We start from the raw sequence: 20,974 nt of genomic DNA on the forward strand, positions 1-20,974 counted from the left end.
TCTTGAGGAAATAACAATATTATAAAGTGGTAAATGTAATAAACTGAATTGAACTATATAACTCAAGAGTATTTTTGTAGCCTCTATGGTTACTTCTAACAGAAGAGTATAAGAATATATGACTAAAGTTAAGAAAATGTAGAAGTATATATATATGTATATACATATATATTTATATTCAATATATATGACTAACCCCAAAGAGGTCAATAATGGAGGAAAAGTGAACAAATGGGAAAAATGGAAAATGAATAATAAGATGGTAGATATGAACCCAACTATTATTAGAAATTACTTTAAATATAAATGGACTAAATACTCCAATAAAAATCTAAGATAGACTGAGTAACAATTAAAAACTCTTTTTACTGCTGACCAGAGACACACATTACTTAAAATAACATAGAAAATTTTAGAGTCAAAGTTTGGAAAAAGATTTTACCTTACAAACACCAACCGAAAGAAAATAGCTGTACTGAGTGATAACAAATAGCAAGAAGCAAAGGTATTTTATCATAATAAGAAGGTTAATCTAACAGAAATATATCCCAATCTTAAATTTATATGTACTCAATAGCACAGTTACAAAATAGATAAAGCAAAAATGAACAAATACACAAAGCAGAACTAAAATGACATGCAGAAAATTCCTTTAATTAAAGTTGATTTAACAAACAGACAAATCTCAGTAATGGTATGGGAGATCTGAACAACATATATAGAACACTGAAATCAGCCCTAATAAAATTCAAATCATTTTCATGTGCACATGCCAAAACTAATTATATTCTGGACCAAAAAGAAAGCCTCAAAAAGTTCAAATAATTAACAGTATTCAGGGGACTTCCCTGGCGGTCCAGTGGTTAAGACTTTGCCTTCCAAAGCAGGGGGTATGGGTTCGATCCCTGGTGGGGGACCTAAGATGCCACATGCCTTGGGGCCAAAAAAACCAAAAACACAAAACAGAAGCAATATTGTAACAAATTCAATAAAGACTTTAAAAATGGTCCACATCAAAAAAAAAATCTTAAAAAAAAATTAAAATTATTCAGTTTCTTCTCTGACTACATTGATATTTAGCCAGGGACCAAAAACAAAAACATAATGAGGAAAACCCTATGTTCACTGAACTTAACAAAATTTTAAATCATCTATGGGTAAAAATCAATCAATGTGGAAATCAGAAAATATTTTATATGGAATGACAAAGTATATTAGAGTATCAAAACTTTTGGAATAAATCTAAATCAGTGTTTGCAGGAAAATTCTTAGCTTAAATGTATTTAAAGAAAATAGGAAAGATAAAAATATTCACCTTTCCTTTCAAGAAATGAGAGAAAGAAGAGCAAACCAAAACTATGGAAAATAGAATAAAGAATACAGTAAGGGCAGAAATAACTGATATCGAAAAAAATACACAGGGGAAATCAACAAAGACAAATTTTTTTCAAGATTACTGAAATTGATAAACTTTTAATCATCAAGCATGATTAAGGATGGAAGGAGGGACAGGAAAGAGAGAAAGTGAGCTACAGATTTTATTTTACAAACAAAGGAAATGTTATAAACTTTAGGCAAAATATTCAAGAATTTGAATAAAATGGACAATACCTGTGAAAAATTTCCAATCACAGTGCTAACAGAAATAGAAATAGAAAATCTGAATAATCTTGTTCTGTTAATGGAATGGAAATCTGGTATTTAAAAAAATTACTTTTCAGTGATGTATATGGCTTCACCAGTGAATTCTTCTGTTCACTCAAGCCCATGCAACAGTGAAGTCGGGCATATAGTCTTTCTTTAATGCTGAAAAACGTTTGCAGCCTTGCCACCCAATTACAGAGTAGAGCCTGCAGCCCCATCAGACCACAGAGCTCAGACAGAGACCTCACATGACTGTGTAACAGTCTTCAGCCCCACTCAAATGTGGGACACAGCTGGGGGCCCCATCCAAACAGAGAGCCTGGCTGGTGACCTTGCCCAAAAGTGGAGCACTGCCAACAGCCTTCCTGAGAGTGGAGCCCAGGCTGTTCCCGCCTCCACAACTTCAGCCACAGCCTGTGGTCCCACCTAAGTGCAGAGTATAGCTGGCAGCACCATCGCCTGGGAGCACAGTCTGAGGTCCTACCAGACCAGGAGCAATTGTGCAGCACAGCCTACAGCCCTGTCCAATCATGGAATACAACCACCGCCCTGCTAGGGAACATAGCCTGCAACCCCACCAGGCTGGAGGTGATTGCAGAGCCCAGTTAGGTGAGCTGCTGGCCTCACCTAACAGCAGAACGTAGTCAGCAACCCTGCCTGAGCAGGGAGCCCACCCAGTGTTCCCACGCGAACGTGGAGCCCAGCCAACTGGGGATCTAATGTGCAGGGTGGTGACTACAGCCAACAATACTGTATTGTTTACTTGAAAGTTGCTAAGAGATGAGATCTTAAAAGTTCTCACCACAAAATACACACTTGTCAAATCATCATAATGTACACCTAAACTTATACAATGTTATATGTCAGTTATAGCTCTGTAAAGCTAGAAAGAAAATAAGAGAAAGAGAGAAAAAAATTATATGATCGTCTCAGGTCAGCTACACTCTGATTAAAATCATTAAAAGAAATTCTGACTCATCCATCAGAGAGATCCTCGTGCAGGAACTACCTCTTGATTTGGATCTTGAAGCATTACTAAGAAAAGGAGTGTCTGTTGCCTGAGCTACTGGGATTTTCCACTGGGGATGTTATAGATGGAATTCCTGGCTGGGTCCAGGGTCCTACAAGAAGATGATAATGTGGCTTCTAACTTGCTGAGCCCATGATTCACGATTTTAAAGAAAAATCACATTATAGTTTATTGACTCCCTCATATGCCCCAACTTTAAGAAAATTTCCACTTCAAAGAAATACAGCAATTATCTATTTATTTGGTGGTAGTTGCCCCAAATATACACAGTAAGAGACTTTTAAAAAAATGATCTATGTATGTGCTTAACATATGAACTATAATATCCCCCATTGTTGATTTATCCAAACAGTGAAACAACGTAAGAGACGATATAGGGCACTCCTTAAGAGCATGAGTTTTGGCATCACCATACCAGTGTTTGAGTCCTTGCTCTGCTTTTCATTGGTTGTAATTTAAGCTATCTGATTCTCAAACTTTTTTTGCCTTGCTTATTTTATAAGGGAGATTTGGGCCCTGGTGAACTCTGTTACGTACAACTTCTTAACGAATCAGTGGAATGACACTCTCCAAAAAAAAATCCAATTATCTTTCTCATCTGTAAAGTTAGAATACTAAAAGTAACATACTCATTGAATAATTATGAAAATTAAAAGAGAAAATTTACCTAACTTTTTAACGCAGTGGCCAGTGCATACATATTATGTGCTCAGTAAATATTAATTTATATAATAATCATTATTCCCATTTACTTTCTTGAAAACAACAAAAGAAGCCATCTCAGAAGTATTGGGGACATTTTTATTTGGCTCCAGTAACCACTACTTTCTCAACAAATATTTTCTTTTTTCCACTTAGATAAATTAAAGGTCATTTCATCTTGCTGGCCTCCTTACCTAGTCTAACCACCAGGCTGTTCTAAAGCACAGTGACATTGACCACAATAGCAAGGCTCCCCTTCTACTTAAATTTAGTTAGATTTCTAACAAATGAAGACAGAATGGAAAGGGTGTTAATTAATATTTATTGTTTTCCTTTGGTGGCTACAGGCATAAAAACCTGCTTTAATTTGGAAAAAAGCAGGCTTCGCATGTGGCCTAGAGCTGGGTAGATGGAAAATCACTGTGGTAGGGATTTATGGAGGCCAGTTTCTCCATGGGCCAAGACAGTCCCCAGCCCAGTAAGGAGGCAAATGTACTAATGATTCCATATAGAGGAATCTCATCTTCTTTTATGGATCCCTTGGTGTATGTTTATTTTCTCTAAGCAGTTTCACTTTATGCATCAACATTTATTGTGATTTATGTGCCCAACATTGATCCTAAGATAGTATGTTGACTTAAATTTAATCCAAGATGTAAATGTCTATCAGCTGCTAATTTCCTGAATCACTTTTTATCTGTGGATGATGGTCCATGGGAGCTGACAGTAAATAGATTGCCCTCAAGAGAGAAAATAGTAAGATCTCTGACGGAAACATTTATCATTTAATTTCATTCAGCATCGACCTCTGTATTGGCTAGAAAAGTGTTTCTTAAAGTTTAGAGGAGCTTTAAAAATTCACATTTCTGAGTCCCATCGCACAGGTACTGAATCCGTTCTCTGATGGGGATGGGCAGGACTCAAAGTCTGCATTTGTGTAAGTTCCCATGTGATCTTTTTTTTTTTTTTTTAATACTTTAACCAGACCTTCATGGTTTGTTTTTTTTTTAAATTAATTAATTAATTTATTTATTTTTGGCTGTGTTGGGTCTTTGTTTCTGTGCGAGGGTTTTCTCTAGTTGCGGCAAGCAGGGGCCACTCTTCATCGCGGTGCACGGGCCTGTCACTATCGCGACTTCTCTTGTTGTGGAGCACAGGCTCCAGACGCGCAGGCTCAGTAGTTGTGGCTCACGGGCCTAGTTGCTCTGCGGCATGTGGGATCTTCCCAGACCAGGGCTCGAACACTTGACCCCTGCATTGGCAGGCAGACTCTCAACCACTGCGCCACCAGGGAAGCCCCCATGTGATCTTCTGAACGCTCAAATTTGAGCATCTCCGTCTTAGAGAGATCAGCTCTGTGATGGTGTGCACAGCCATGGAGAGAGAGGTTACTGTGCAGGCCTGCTGGGAGCAGACACGTGTTCACACTCTGCCTGCCTGCCTGCCTGCTTGGGAAGGATGCCATTTAGGAGGTTGCCTCTGCTCTCCATATTTATAGCTCCCAGCATGGCTCAATGCAGCCACCAGCTCCTTCTTCATTTTAATATTTTTTCTGGACTCCCTGCCCACTGATAATATTTTTCTGTTCCAAACTTTTAATTTATTAATGCTTCCCTAAAGAATGCAGTAACTGTTATTTGCTGCACCCAGGAAAACACACACACGCACACCCCAATGCCACAAGCCACCATGTTAGAGATATAATTAATACTTGCTATTCCCACCCTATTTGAAAGCCTGGTGTTCATTTATGTTAATAAAAATAAGATGCCACTATCATCTCCACCCTCTCAATTATGCTTGCAGGTGCAGCTGACATTTCCCTGCAGATTCTTCAGTAACAGCCATGGGGTGCTGCTCCCAGGTCCAGCCGTACTCTTTGCTTTTGCATTAGCTGGTCTGCACACATTCAGCCCTCAGCTGCCCACAGCACAGCTCTACGAATCTTCAATCTTAGTTCTAACCCTTTCTTTGAAGGTCCTGGAGAGCAGCCCTTAGTGGCATGTCTGTCTTGCTCCCTGGCTCCTTTCCTTTAAGTACCCCCTCTCTCAGACCACACTTTCTCTTTGTCTCTCTTTGTCAGTGGGTATCAGCTCACAGGGCCCACCCCATAATGGACTGAACTAAGCTTTGGGGGAGGTCACTTTAGCTGTGGTGAGTCTGGCCTTGGGAATAAGCACAGACCTTACATGCTGGTCCAAGGGGATGCCAAGCCTTTGGCACAATCACTTCATTCAGGTCACTCCTGCAGCCAGAGGAACATGGCAGGCCCACACAGCACTCTCCTTGGACCGCCTAGACTCTGAAAAGCACTTCCTCAGAGCCTCAGATGTGGGGAAGAAAGTTCACATGGGACACCTTTATTCTTCAGCCTCACTGGGCTGGGCAATAGCTCTTAACCAATTGCACACGCTAGCTGCCTCCACCAGCCAGGGCCTGAGCGTCTAAGGGCAAACAGCAAGCGGTCTGGCTCATGCAGGCTTTTCAAGGTTCAGAGAAAGAGCAATGTCAAAAGCCAGAGGATGCACACAGGGTTCACTCTGTGCAGAGACATTTTAAAATGTATAAATCTTTTTTTATTATGTAGCTTTTCAAAAGGAGAGGAGAAGCACATGCATAGTAACGGATCTTTTGAGAATGGGTATGTGTGAAAGAGACAAAGAACTATGAAAACTGCATTTCTCTCTTTGGCCAGACCAAGGGTACCAGCCTTTCCCTAATGCCATGTGGTCAGGGCAGCAGTGTCTTGTGCAGTCCCCCCCACTTCCCATTGCCCTCCCAAGACAACCTGGGGTCTCACATCATCATATGACATTGACAATTTGGGGAGATAATTAACATCCTAAGCAATGTTTGAGTATGGGCAGTAACACAGCTTACTCAGTTCTAAGCCATGACTTGAAATAGGAATCTGAATAGCTTTTAACTTTTCAAATATCCTCAGAACATTTAGCAGATCATCTCTGCTACTGATATCATAGGTTCCTCGATCTACGCTCTGATGTGAAATTAAATATAACATGTTTGAAGAGATCACATGGTTCAGGTGAAGTTTTATCTAAGACTGGATCAGATATACTTTTTATACTTAGTTATTTTCACTTATTTCTGATACCAATTTATAGCGTTTTGAGTGTAGCTGTTGTTTTTGCTCGTTTGGTTAAAAGATTCTCCATGCGCACATGCACACGCAGAACTGATATGCTGGCTGTTTCCATTATAGCCAAAAGCAAGCATGTAATTGAAAACACTTGATCTCTGCTTTTAATTGTTCCTTGCCCCTCAGATTACTCTGGGCCCTGGAGGACAGAGATATCATTGAGAGTTTTTCCAGGGAGAGCAGATTTAGGATGGTTACTGGGAGAGATGAAGTGAAAACATAAAATGGAAGAACCAAGAGTTCAATTGCCAGGTGAGAGATGTGGAGGTGAGAGGAGATCTACTCTCAGGAGAACTACAGAGGAGAAATGGACACAGAAGTAAAGAACAGGAAATGATCAGAGGCAGGAACTGGAATAAATCTACTACGCTGTTGATCAGGTGTGGACCTGCTTTAAAGAAGCAGATAGCTTTAAGGGGTGCAGAAATGCAGGGATAGAAAGATATGTTACCTTCTTCCAAGTGCATTTGTTGGCCATAGCTGGAAAAAAGATGTATGTACACAAAAAGGTTAATTAAGACAAAGATATATGCCCGATAGCCTCAGAGCAAATAGCTGGGGATTGTCGAGAGCTAGCAAATGATCACCATTTGGAAACAGCTACCTATCACAGGGAAACCCATTAGACAAAGCAACAACTCTCTTACGTAATGTTCTGCATCACCTGCAAGTGTGACGACTACTGCCACGTCCTGAACCGTTTTAAAAGCGTCAGCATCCTTCCTTGAATCCCCAGAAACTCTGACTCATCTTGCTAAGTGCTATGGACTGAATGTTTGTGTCATCCCCAAAACTGATATGTTGAAATCCTAACTTCCAGTGTGGTGGTATTAGGAAGTAGGGCCTTTGAAAGGTAATGAAGTCAGGAGGGTAGGTCCTCATGAATGGGATCAGCGCTTTTATAAGAAGAGACACAAGAAAGCTTGCTTCCTTTCTGCTCTCTCTGCCAAGTGAGGATACAGTGAGAAGATGGCTGTGTTCAGTCAGGGCACCAGATACACTGGCACCTTGACCTTCGACTTCCCAGCCTCCAGAACTGTGAGAAATAAATTGCTGTTTAAGCCACCCAGTCTGTGATAACTTGTTATAACAGCCTGAAATGATTAAGACACCAAGATTAACTAGTCATCTGTAGCTGTCTCTAGGCCCACAATAAAATCTCTTCAAATAGTAACAAGCTACAGGGCCTTGGACTGGCAAGCAGGCTGAGAGCAACACCCTTCTCTACTAATCGAAAGGCTGGAAATCCCTGGGCTAGAGTTCCCCCATTATGAATGCTGTGTATCAGAGATGGGACCAAAGTATGGTAGAGAAACAGAATATTCTTACGGAATCATACACTTTTTGTGTACACGTTAGTAATCTGTATATGAGCCCCTGTATATACTGGCTCCAGGGTTAATACTTCAGGTTCTCAACATATTCTCCCTTATTATTGGAAAACAAAAAGATCTTTGTTTTTCCAACTAGCATCCAAACTTTCTTCTTTTTACTACTTAGCTGTGACCCAGTGCTTTGCTTCTTATCCATCTACCACTTCCTTTAACCTCTGGAGTCTGATTTGCATCCTCGTAACTATATTGAGACTTCTCTCTTGAAAGTCACCAGTATAGTCCTCTGTCTTGTAAAATATAATTCTCCTTAACTGCACTATTTGACTCTTTGAAATCTGTTTCTTCTATAAACTTCTTGTTGCCTTGGTTTCTATGACATGATACTTTCTGAACTCTTCTATTTCTCTTATTCTTTTTCTGTTTCTTATTCCCCCTTATTGTTCTTGCTTTCTCGCCTCTCCTTCCCTGATCCTCAGAGATGGTGGCTCTTTAAGATTCCTCATCTTGCTCTTTGCTTTTCTCTCTTTGCAAGTTCCTCTTTGATTAAGGTCATTTATTTTGTATCTGCAGCATCACTGTGAAGATGAGCACTTCAAAATTGGAAATTAGCAGCATAAATTTTATGCTATAGTATAGGTCTAATATTTCCAAAGTAATAAACGTCAGTTTACCTTAAAGACAACATGTTATAATTCTTAATTCACATCTTTCCCCTTAAATTTTGTTCCCTCTCCCAACTATTTTAGTTCCCATCTTTCTAGGACTAATGTCATGTTAGACAGGTCCCTGCCTTATATCCCTTTTAGCCTCTCTGTTTTCTGTCCCTGCCACTCTTTTGATGTATCCCTTAAATTTGTCCCATCCATTTTATTCCTATTCCCACTGACCTCATCCAGGATTTTACTCCTTTTTGCCTAGTTTACTGCCAACGCAGTTCTGAACATGGTGTTGGAGACTGTGTACATGTGTGAAATGAGATTGGGGGGATGATGGCTGACTACCCTTACCCTTTCCTATACTTTGCCCATCCTTTTTTTCCTCCCTATTTCCCCAAAACTGTCTTTGGGCTGAGCCTTCAAAGGTGCTCTCATCAGGACAGCACTTGGACATAATGCAGCTGACCTGGTTCCAAACCACAGTAAGAAAAAATTAATTTACACATGTGAGAAATTGGGAGGTGTGGGAGGGAGGTGAACTTGGGGATAGCTTGGGACTTGTGAGGCTTGGTGAAATAGGGCAAGTCTCAACCTTTCTGTGCCTCAGTTTCCTAATCTGTAAAATGGGCATTTTTAGAGAATTTTTTTTTTAAGTTGAAGTATGGTTGATTTATGATATTGTGTTAGTTTTAGGTGTACAGCAAAGTGATTCAGTTATATATATATATATATATATATATATATATATATATATATATATATATATACACACACACACACACACACATATTTTTCAGATTATTTTCCATTATAGGTTATTATAAGATATTGAATATTGTTCCCTGTGTTATAGTAAATCCTTGTTGTTTATTTTATATATAGTATTTTGTACACGTTAATCCCATACTTCTAATTTATCCCTACTTACCTTCCCTTTCCCCTCTGGTAACCGTAAGTTTGTTTTCTATGTTTGTCAGTCTTTTTCTGTTTTGTATACAGATTCATTTGTATTATTTTTTAGATTCCATGTGTATGTATAAGTGATATCATATAATATTTATCTTTGTCTGACTTACGTCACTTACTTGATATTCTATAGGTCCATCCATTTTGCTGAAAGTGGCAATATTTCATTCTTTTTATGGCTGAGTAATATTCCATTGTATATATATACCACACCTTCTCTATCCATTCATCTGTTGATGGACATTTAGGTTGCTTCCGTATCTTGGCTGTTATAAATAGTGCTGTTATGAACATTGGGGTGCGTGTATCTTTTCCAATTAGAGTTTTTGTCTTTTCCAGATATATATATCTATCCAGGAGTTGTATTGCTGGATCATATGGTAACTCAATTTTTAGTTTTTTATGGAATCTCCATACTGTTTTACATAGTGGCTGCACCAATTTACATTCCCACCAACAGTGTAGGAGGGTTCCCTTTTCTCCACACCCTCTCCAACGTTAATTATTTGTAGGCTCTTTGGTGATGGCCATTCTAACCTGTGTGAGGTGACACCTCATTGAGGTTTTGATTTGCATTTCTCTAATAATTAGCGATGTTGAACATCTTTTCATGTCCGAGTTGGCTATCTGTATGTCTTTTGGAAAAATCTCTATTTAGGTCTTCTGCCCTAAAATGGGCATCTTGATACATGATTCCATGAGGTTATGGTAAGGATTGACCAATGACCTTAATGTTTTTCTCAGCTTGACTAAAGTTTAGACAGGCTTCTTTCTGCCCCTTGGCCCCTGACCTCCCTCTCACCCAGGTCCTTATAGAATCCAGATAACCTATGATTTCCCACCATTCCACCTCTTAAAAACTCTCCCACCCTTTGATTCATTGGAGATAAGTTCAGGCTGAGTTCTAAAAAAATCGTGAAAATACCGCCATGCCATGAATCCCTGCTATGACTGTTATAATCCTTCCAGCAATACATAGAACAGAAAATGTTCAGAGAATTCTTGATTTTTGTCAAAAGGAAAAGTTGGGGGGTTAGAAAAGGGATGGGTCTTATCCAAAACTTTGAGTTTTCCAAAACTCAGGCAATGTATTATAAGTCATGAGATGGGCAGTAAACTAAAAGCACCAAAATTACCCCCTTCCTGAGCCAAAGTGCCTGCTGAGGGCAGAGTCCTCAGAAACCTGCTGAAGGGCAGGGGGAATGCAGACTAGGGGTTTTTTCATCGCTGAGAATAGGTCAGTTTTATAGAATTCCTTTAAGGCTATTGGTCCACACCCCTTTATACCTTGGATAATTCCCAGTTTTTAGAGTAGAAAAGGAGAAGTTAGAGATAAAATTTATAGTCATACCCAAACCAAACAAACAAACCCAAACACATACCCCCAAATTCAGCCATTCCCATTTTCATCCATTCTTAATTTGGGCCTGTAGCTGGGTCCAGCCGTTCAGTAAATGATTTGCCTCACAATAGCACTGCTGCTCTCTGCCTCAGGGTTATTTTCCCTGAGGACAGAGATTTCTAGGACAGCCTCAGTCTGGTGCCATCTTCCGCAGCTGTTGGTTGCCTTAGACTCCCCTCCTCTCCTTGCCAGGAATTAGGGGGATCTAGGTGATACTTGTCTCCCAGTTATAGCTGCCAGTGGAATGAATATTCACTGGGGAAAGAGAAGCCTTGTTACCAGGCTGTGGAGTCTTCTTTCAAAATATTTGACCGATTAATTCCCAGAAACCTGTTTGCTCTGAGATAAGAAGTGTGTGAGAGTATGGGGGCAGGTGGTGGTGTATTTACAGTGATGGCCATTTCTCAGTCATTCAACAGCAAGCATCGGCTGAAAATTATCATTGTGAAAATGACAGCGTCATAGGATTCAGGGCTACAGAAGGTCTGGGAAGGGACTGATCCAGAATGAGGGGCCCAAGACGATCCATGACAGACCCCAAATATAGGCAGGGAGAGAGGCAGCACTGGGCTCTCCCTGCCCGCTTTGGCATTGCACCAGGTTTAGGGTTCTTCGCCTTTTGACCCTCTCGGTCATAGTCAAGTTCAAAGAGATTCAGAACACAGGCTAACGACTGAATCTTCACTTGGACCTGAGCTTTCTGCTTGAATCTCTTTCTGTTTCTCTGTGATAAACTGTACTAGAAGACACCAACAGTGACCATTTAAAGCTTGTCTATTTACCTTTAATGTATTCTACCACACTATGTCCATAAGTGCATCTGTTTTCGTCAGAACAGGCCCCAGATGAGCCGGGTGCTCCTCTTGCTACTTTAAGCTGTAGGTTTCCAAGAGCCAGCTCCCTCTTCTGCCCTCCTTCCTCCCTTCTCAAAACACTGGCACATGTGAAATCCTCTGGAAGCTTCTCAACATTTTTATATTTAGAGTTATTATCCTTATGATCCTGTTGCCAAACATACTGGTCCCTACTGTTATGAAGCCAGTAAATGGGCAATAGTCTTCTTTGCATTTAGCTGATTCAGGTGATTAAGTTCTTGCTAATGAAAGGTAAGCAAATGTGTTGCGTAGAAATCCTGGGAAGTCTCTTTCTTCCCCTCTACTCTTCTTATACTGATGCAAAAAATGTGGCTGTGATAGCTGGAACTCCAGCAGCCTTTTTGGACTACGATGATGTGGCTGGATCCTAATAATAGCAAAAAGAGCCTGAGTCTCTGGTGACCATGGAGCTATCATTCCAGCCCAGGCCTGGTGACTTCCATGCTTTTTTTCTTATGTGTGTGAGAAATAAACTCTTATTAGCCCTTTCACCTCCAGTTGGAATATTATTTTTAATCTTATATTAACTACAGTATGTCAGCATGTGCAGACATACTGGGTTTACTTTTCTCCTATTGTTATTACATTTCTCATATTGTTATTGAATTTCTGTGGTAGCTCCTAACATCATTACATAACTTCTTCTATTTTAAATTTTCCCTTAAACAAACTTCAGTGGAAACCAATGTTCCAGAAACTATGCCAGACTACTGGAAAACAAAGATTAGCAATGTAATATTTCATGGGTGTGAGACATTCACCAGATCCCCCATTCTAAAGAAGTACAAGTGAGTGACATCAGATGAATATCACTACCATACAAATCAGCTTTGCTGTTGGCATCATAAAAAGAGTAGGCCTGGTCTCTGGCTTTGGAAAAGAATTTAGCCTAATAGAAAAGGAGAACAGAAGGGCATAAAATAATGAATATTTACAAGCAGCCAGGGAGAGCTAGATTAGTGCTTCTTTTCCTTTCAGGCTTATTGTTGAAAAATTAATAATCTCCTGGAGGTCTACTGTTGCAATAGAATCAGCAATGACCTCATAGGGAACCCATCTTTCAGATTGGGCTCCATCTTCCCTTCACTGGCTGGGTGCAATCCAAAAGCAGGATGACGATGAATGGCCAGACATCTGCAAAACAGCTTTTCTTTTCTCTAATTCTTGCAATTGTTTTAATATTTATTTGAAACAAATGTACTTTCAGTCCTTGAGCCCTATTAGAGTATTCTAAAAATATGGCTGAAAGTATGAAAAGGGAAAATTACACTTTTTTCTCACTTTCTCTAATGTAGGGTTTTTGAGGTTGGTTTTAGGGGCCAACATGTCCAATAAACACAAGCATTCTTTTTTTATAATTGAAATATAGTTTATTTACAATATTGTGTTAGTTTCAGGTGTACAACAAAGTCATTCAGTTATACATATATATTTTTTCACATTATTTTCCATTATAGGTTATTACAAGATATTGAATATAGTTCCCCATGCTATACAGTAAATCCTTGTTGTTTATCTAGTTTTTACATAGTGGTGTGTATTTGTTAATCCCATACTCCTAATTTATCCCTCTCCCTGTCCATTTCCCCTTTGGTAACCATAAGTTTGTTTTCTATGTCTGTGAGTTTGTTTCTGTTTTGTATATAGATTCATTTGTATTATTTTTTAGATTTCACATAAGTGGTATCACATAATATTTGTCTTTGTCTGACTCACTTCACTCATTATGATAAACTTTAGGTCCGTCCATGTTGCTACAAATGGCATTATTTCATTCATTTTATGGCTGAGTAATATTCCATTTTATGGCTGAGTAGTATTCCATTGTATGTATATACCACACCTTCTTTATCTATTCATCTGTCAATGGATGCTTAAGTTGCTTCCATGTCTGAAGCCAAGTGTTCTTGATGCTTATGAATGGGTACTGAGTCCCGAGCCTGTGAGTATTACTGTGATACTGACTCGTCCCTCTTCCTCTTCTCCTTACTGCTCTGGCTGCTGGCTTTGATCAAGTGCATATTGTGTGCTAGGTAGTACATGTGTTCTGACTTTACATGAATGATCTCTTTTAATCCTCAGCCACTCTCTGAGGTTATATAACCACTATTTTACAGATGAGGAAAGCAAAGCTTGGAGAGATGTTGGAACCTATTCTAGGTCACTCAGCCAGGAGTGTAGCCAGGGTTTGGATCCAGGCAGCCTGACTCCAGAACTCTTTGTTTTTAACCATGACACTGAAGTTTATATGAGCTCACAAGTATATGGAAGGATCAGAAACTTGTCAGGTCAGAGAGTTAGAGCCCCAGGGGCAAGCTGCCTCTCTGTCTTCTTCCTTCTGTCACACCTATATGGGAGGCTACAATGAGGGAGAAAACTGGAAGAAGAGTTAATTTCAACTTGGAACATGAGAGGCCATCTCTTTGAGTTGAACTTGGCCCAGGCCATGCTGTGATTCCCGTGGTGGGCTGTGTTCTATGACCAATAAAAGCATCTAATACTCTGTCACTGATTGGCCTTGGCCTCCTGGATGCTTGAAGGTAATTTTCATTGCCTTGGGACTGCAGGGACCATCCATTACTACAAGGAGGAGTAAGAGATATGCCCTGGCCTGTTGTGATTCTTCCTCTTCTGATGTTTTCTCTTTTCCTTGGAAGCTGAGAAATAGTCTCTCTGCTGGGTCCCTGTCCTCGGCCCTCATGCCTTTGGGCCAGCTGAAAGGATAACCCCTCTGAATGGAGGCCGTGCTAACACACAGATTTTATCACTGTGGAAGACTGTCTGGGTCAGGGATCAGGCTGATTGTACTCACAAATAAATAAAGAAAAGTGATGGCCTTTGTGTTTGCTCTTCTCTCTGCCAGGAATGTTCTCCCATTCTTATAATTCAGCTCTCAGTGCAAACGTTACCTCCTCATCCAGGATTGCTCTGGGCAACCACCTTAAATATCTCCCTCCAATATCATCCCACAGTGTTGAATTTCCTTCAGAGAAAGTGCTTTTATTCTCTGAAATCACTAGTTATAATGATATATCACTAATTATAATGATATATACTAGTTAACCACTAGTATAATGATATGACTAATGGTATATAATGATATAACAAATGACTAAAGCTATAACTAGGTATAGTCTCCTTGAGGACAGGGGTCTTTTGTTCAACACTATACCCTCAGCTTCTAGAATTAGTGCCTGGCATACAGAGGGTAGGTCTTAAATATTGGTTAGATGGATGAATGATTGAGTCCCATTATTTTCTTTGGATAGGACTGGCAAAAACAGTCTGTAAAATGCAGCTAGAGATGACAAAACTTGTGCATAGATTTAGTATGCATTTCCCTTTACAATAAAGTTCAGAAAGTGGGGAGATTCTTTCCTCCCCTCACTGACCAATATGTGTGTTATATTGTGTGGCCAACCAACTTTCTTCTAAGAGTTCTGAGAGAGGGGCTATTGCACTCCCTCCACCCTTGCCCCCCATTCTGCCAGAGCAAAAATGACAAACTCTTTTTGAGCTAATTGCTCTGTTTGATACAATTGTCTTGTACTTTCCTGCGTCATTTGTGTGTGTGTGCCCATGCATGCACACACAGGTGTGGTGCCATCGAACATATTCTCTGTGCTACAAGGTGCTTTCATATCTGTCCTCCTGACAGATGAATCCAGCAGGAGAATGCTTGTGACGTGGGCCAGATGCTGATAACAGTGGGCCAGGAATATTGCCAAGCAACTCCCTACTGGAACATTTCCTTACCAGATAGCACCCAGGCATGAGGGGAAGCCATCCTGCAGATTTCAAAACAGGAAGGCAAAAATAAGATAAACTTCCTGTTGCAACCCAGAATGAAGTTCTTTGTATAAAAGCTACTGCCATTTTCCACCTCGTGCTACCTCTAGTGCTACCAGGGGACCTAACCCATGAAGAAACACAGGCATTTTAGGTTCCCAATTGATTAATCCTACAAACCATCCATTAGTCATTGCAGACCTGCAGTGCTCAGCTTCAATGCTACGTGCTCTAGGGGATACAGGTGACATGGACCTGCACTCTAGGATTTCATATTCTGAGAGGATATATGAGACCAACTCTATTTAACACAGAAGAGAATTAAGGCTAAGTTGGTTTTCAGGACAATATTGTATTGTTATAGCATTGTTTCAGGTTTGTAAATCTTGTGTCCAAAAAAAGATTGTAAATTACAGGGATGCTGTGAAATACTTCTAAATTTTTAGTGACAGCAACGTGTGCAGTCCTGGGTACAAAATAGACCCTCATGGGGAAAAAATGGTGGTTTGAATGTTATGGAGCCCTATAGAAGTTGGTCCAGGCCGCTTTTTTTACTAATTGAAAGGAAGGGTAGGTGGGGCAGAATTTCTGTTCTAATCCTAGGGCACCTTTCAAGAAAAGAGTCACATGAGCCCTCCCTAGAAGTGCCACTGAATTGCTGAAAGAGATTGGCTTCGAGTTGACCCAGAAAGTTTCAAGGTGTCCCCAGAAAAGGTGACAGCTATGAAAGTGTCCAAGTCCTGTCTGGGAGACCAAATAGTGCTTTGGCACTTGGTATCCTGAGCTCCCTAATTAGTTACACTGTTGCCAAACTCTCAGGAGCCCTAGCTCTGTCAGAGGCCTGGGAAGCTCTGCCTGACCTCAGTGCCATTGTCTGCCTGCTTTTGTTGTTGGTATGCCTGCTCTTTTAGTGAGTTTAAGTTTGCCCTTCTTTTGTTCAATTCCTTTTTCTGACCAGCTGTCCTGAACCTCATTCAAATGCCATGTGTGTGTTTTTGAAACCTGGCCATTTAATTCACAGAAGAGCCTCGGGAAACTTTTAGGTTTCAGGTTGTGCAGGGGTCACATTGCTTTGAGTCGCAGCTTCCAACTGATGTTTAAAAAAGACTAAAAGCACGACTCCAGCTGCACCTTCTGAGTTTCACCAGGTGTGTTAGCAGAAGATGGCGAGAAAAGGAGTCAGACAGGTTGGAATCATATCACAGTATTTCAAATGGATTTACTGTACTTGTACTATGGTATTTCATAGGTGGTTATTAGTGTTCATCACAATAAACTGAAAATATAGGAAGAGAGGAATAAAAAAGCACAGTGAAAATGATGGATCGTGTGTTCCTGGGACCCCCAAGCTGAGAACTGGAGAGTTCAAGATTCTAACGGTCTCTTCTTCGGGCTGTCCTTCCCACCGAGGCTTTTGTAAGGTCCCCTAGTTTCTGCAGACCTCTACACCCTTATCTGTCTAAAAGAAGGAAAGAACACAACCCAAGTTTCCAGAGCCTTAGGCCTATGAGTGAATGACTCAGAGGAGAGATCTGGAAGTTCACACTGTTTTGAATCTCAGTAATAGAAGTAAGGAACATCTCAAGTGGTCTCACACCATTTTTTTTCCAGAGCACTGTTGCAACCAGCTAACCAGAAAGACAGTTATTTACCGTTTTATTCTGAAAATGTTTCTTGGAAATTAGATTTTTTTTTTTTAGTCAAACCTTATTTCCCACTACCTCTTGTTGAACACTGAGGCATATGTAGGACAACATAGGCTAAAAGCTAAGAGAAGTAGATGGAATGAGCGTCCCTGAGTTTCCGTTCCAGCCAGAGCCTCACTGGTGTGCACACCTGGGGTTCCTCTTCTGTATTGTCCTTGGGATCTGCTCCCTTGAGTACAGAGTTGTCCCTGGAGAATTATGCAATTGTTACAAAAGATGTCATGTGCACGAGGGAGTGTAAAAGTTTAAGAGGAAAAGGGTTTTCCCTTTAAAACAGAGGAAGCTAGCGAGCATGGCACTCACGTTTGCAATCAAACCTTTTCCCTCACCATTTTGGTCTCTCTTGGTTCATGGTAAGAGTTGTGCTTTTAGTTACATCTTCTATACTTCATAATGAACCGCTAGACCTTGAAGCCAAGCCATGTCAAGTTGAAAGTAGTTTAAGCTCTTCATTCATCTAAAACTTCATCTCAACACAGAACTTGTATTTTCCCTGAAGCTTTTCAAATTGACTCCTTTTGCAGGGGAAAAAAACCTTTGTATGCATTAAGTTCTTTGGACTTCCCTAGTTTTATTTCCTAACTGGCGTATTGTCATTTCCTCTGTCATACACAATCTGGCCTTATTGTATTCCTTGCCATTTGGTCTCCTCAAGTAGCCCAGCTTCATCAGCCTCTTCTCTGACTTTGAGAGGTTTTGCCTTATGCTGAATATAAATGACCACATTCCAGTTCTATGAAAAACTAGAGAGTTTCAGAGTTTATCTGGTTTGCTCATAGTATTAAACTTCAAGACCATACTCTCGACAGCTGAGGTCCAAAAAAATGATCAGAGCTAAATTTGGTAAAGACCAAATTTGCTGGCTATTAAATTCTTCAGTTGATTTTATATTTTGTAGTTTATGCATCTTATCTTAGTTATCCTTTCTTGGGTCTCTGACATTCCATCCAGCAAAAGAATAAATGCCCTCTCTGTTTAAGTGATTTCATTTATAAACTGGAGAAATTAATAGTACTTCATTGGGTTGTTGATAGATTAAAACAGATACTACATGTTCAGTATTTAGAACCAGTGCTTGACATATGGAGACTGCTCCAAAACATTGTTATTATTGTTGTTGTAATAATTATTAGATCTGTTATTGAAATGACATTTGGTTCCAGATATCAGATGTTAAAAATGTTGAGATCATTTATGACAGAATAGGACTTTCTGAATATACCTAAGTGATACTGAGGCCCTCACGGCATATCCTGCTGGCATCTCGGACTAGTCACCATCATGTGACATTAGTTTGCCCTCTCTAATTAATAGCATTGCTTTATTACTCTTTTTTTTTTTTTTTTTTTTTTTTACTTCATGCTCCAAGTATGTGTCCTTGCTTAGGCTAATTACATTGTGTTACCCTAAAAATGCCTACTTTTTTATCAACAACTTTCATTTTCCCTGTTTTGTTTGTTTCACAGGGTCAAAAGGAGTCTGAGATCATTTAGATCCTCCCTACCATCAGACTGATGCCAATTCAGTCACCTCAAACAGGTAAGACGTTCTTTTAGAGTACCTCCAGGGAAAGGCACTGCACAACACCCTTTGTAATTTATGTCAAAATACCAAATAAAATTTTCGTTTGACAAATATCTTCAAGTCTTATTAGCTTTGCTACTCTTTGTTCTAATATGATTCTTTTAAGACACTTAAAACAATTTCTCCAAGGAGCATCCTGTGCTTTTTTGGTCTTTAAATGATATCCCCACCGATTTTTCCATGGAGTTCATACTATCTGTTAAATTCAAGTGACAGAAAACCCAATTCAAACCTACTAAGAGATTTAATATATAATTTAACTGAGAAGAACAGAACTAGGGTGGTTTCGGATCCTGTTTAAGCCACCAACAGCACCAGGATTGGTTTCTCCTCTGTGTCAATTCTCTACACTCTTCCCGTTGGTGCCATTCTCCTCCAGGTTCTCTCTTCATTTCCATAAGATACTACAACAGTTCTGCACGTTATTCTCAGCTTACACTCCAGAGGGAAAGAGAGAATCTTAGTGCAACAAGTTTAGATATTTACAAACAGCATTAAGCATAGAAGTGTGATAGAGAATTGGTGATAAGGTGAGCTAGGCAAGGTGGTGGGGTAAGGACTTCTGGAAGGTGTTTTTTGAATTCAGGCTTAAATGAGAAAACAGCCATGAAAACATCCTGAGAAAGATTGTTCAAAGCAGAATAAACAGCAGGTGCAAACGTCCTGAGACAAAAATGGGCTTGACCTATTCTAGGGGCAAAAAGAAGGCCGGTGTGGCTAGAACTGTAAATGAGGAGGTTTGGAAGAAGATAAGGTCAGAGGTGGCAGGGTCACATTTTGTGGATTCCTGCAGACCATCACAAAAAGGAGTTTTAATTTTTATTTTGTAGTAAAATAAAGCCACCGGCATGTTTTTAGCCAGGGATGAATTGGTTTGAATTAGCTTTCAAAAGCTAAATGTGGTTGCCCTGAGGAAGACGGGCTATAGGTATGTTAGCCTGCTGCCCCCAGGCTCCCCCAGGCTCCCCAAAGTCAGAACTAAGGCAAGAATGTGCACATAGTGTATATAGAAGATGATCCCAGGGAGCCTGAGTGAGAGACCTAAGTTCAAGAAATAGCTATATAGAAACTAATACAAGTTCCAGAAATAGCCACCTCATTTCTCACCATCTCTGATTAGGTTACTTGCCGGTTCTCTGTAGCAATCACTCAGGGAAATCCTCTGATTGAATGTGACCTAAGGCACATAATAACTCTGGAGTCAACAGCCAAGCCTTTCCCAAGCGTGGGAGCTAACCGTGGGGGAAGGGTGACGGCTCAGAGAGGAACTGAGGCACGATTACCAGAAAAGTGATGAATAGGTAATAGATGCCATAAATAATGAATCATCTTCATAGTTCCTCTTCCTTAAAATCCATAGAAGGTTGGGTCCAAAAATAATGGCATCTGGGTCTTATATATTGGAGCTTCTTTATATTATTCTTCTATGATATGGAGTGATGGGCTTTTGATTTTTATTGTATTTAAATAATACAGATGAAAGAGCACAGATACACAGCATCGATGGTAGAAAAATGTTGACAATAGGAAACCTGATAGCAAGTTTTAAGAAGATACTCTGCAGGACTTGATTAGATGGCATTATTACAGTAATTTTTGCTGAGCAATCTGTTATAGGGAAGGATATTTATTTAGCATTTTATGCATCTGTGAAAGGAGGCTTATGTTTTGAAAGAAGCACTTTAAATATTTCATATCTCTCCATTAATTGGGATCTGAATATATCATAAAATAATCTTTGAACTAATTTCAATTTCAGATTATTTTCAAAGAACCTACCTCTTATTCTCAAAAAAAAAAAAAAAAAATGCGAGCTCAGAGAACACAGGAAAAGTTCTGATACTGGAGAGCCTGACACCATAGTTGAAGATAAAAGAGTGACACATCTGTGTGTTTGTGCTTGGCAATCACTAACAAGGTAAGACTTGGGAGAGATGTGCCTATCTTTCCATGAAGCAGAGAGTCAGCAAACACAGAGAAAGAACTCAAGCCAGGAAACATTTAAAAGGATCCTACTAAAAGATAAAAAAAGGGAGACCCCAGACTGTGAAAGATAATATTGTTCAAGGTATGTGGAAGCAGTCCCAGTAAAAGGAAAAAAAAAAAACAAGAAATAAAGGCACCCC

The 20,974-nt window shown here is 39.8% G+C and overlaps 1 long non-coding RNA gene across 1 annotated transcript in view; it reads left to right on the forward strand.

Moving 5' to 3' along the window:
• The window catches only part of LOC309622539, a 65,222-nt gene extending 46,081 nt beyond the window's left edge, over positions 1-19,141 (forward strand). Inside the window, exon 4 of the long non-coding RNA XR_014240952.1 lies at positions 18,731-19,141. This is a non-coding gene — a long non-coding RNA (uncharacterized lncRNA). The remainder of the gene's footprint in view (positions 1-18,730) is intronic.
• Positions 19,142-20,974: the final 1,833 nt, after the last annotated feature.

This window comes from Balaenoptera borealis (assembly GCF_965194805.1).
Source record: "Balaenoptera borealis genome assembly, chromosome: 2".
NCBI classification, from domain to species: domain Eukaryota; kingdom Metazoa; phylum Chordata; class Mammalia; order Artiodactyla; family Balaenopteridae; genus Balaenoptera; species Balaenoptera borealis.